The sequence below is a fragment of the Oratosquilla oratoria genome, chromosome 25 (assembly GCF_046742065.1).
Source record: "Oratosquilla oratoria isolate Oo_2021 chromosome 25, ASM4674206v1, whole genome shotgun sequence".
NCBI classification, from domain to species: Eukaryota; Metazoa; Arthropoda; class Malacostraca; order Stomatopoda; family Squillidae; genus Oratosquilla; species Oratosquilla oratoria.
Genome location: NC_134801.1, coordinates 27,939,907 through 27,940,258, shown reverse-complemented (window position 1 = coordinate 27,940,258; position 352 = coordinate 27,939,907).

The window sequence follows — 352 nt, the reverse complement described above, 5'->3', positions numbered from 1 at the left end:
CTCCTCCAGTCGGTGCAGTCATCATACCGTCTCTCTTGTAATACTTGTTGCAGAGAAGTTCCTCTATTCCTAAGCGCTTCATTGATGTTGTCACACCACATTTTCCGTAGTCTTCCTAGTGGTCGTCTACCCCTGGGACGCCAGTTCAGCCATCGCTTTGGTGTTCTATTATCTTCCATTCTCATGACATGTCCATACCAACGTAGCTGTGCTCTTTCCACAAAGACTAAGATGCTGTCGATATATAGTTCCTTCCGGATGTCTTCGTTTCTCATTCTATCTCTTCTAGTAACACCCTTGATGATACGCAATACTCTCATTTCTGCAGCTTGAATTTTACTTCTTGTTTTAA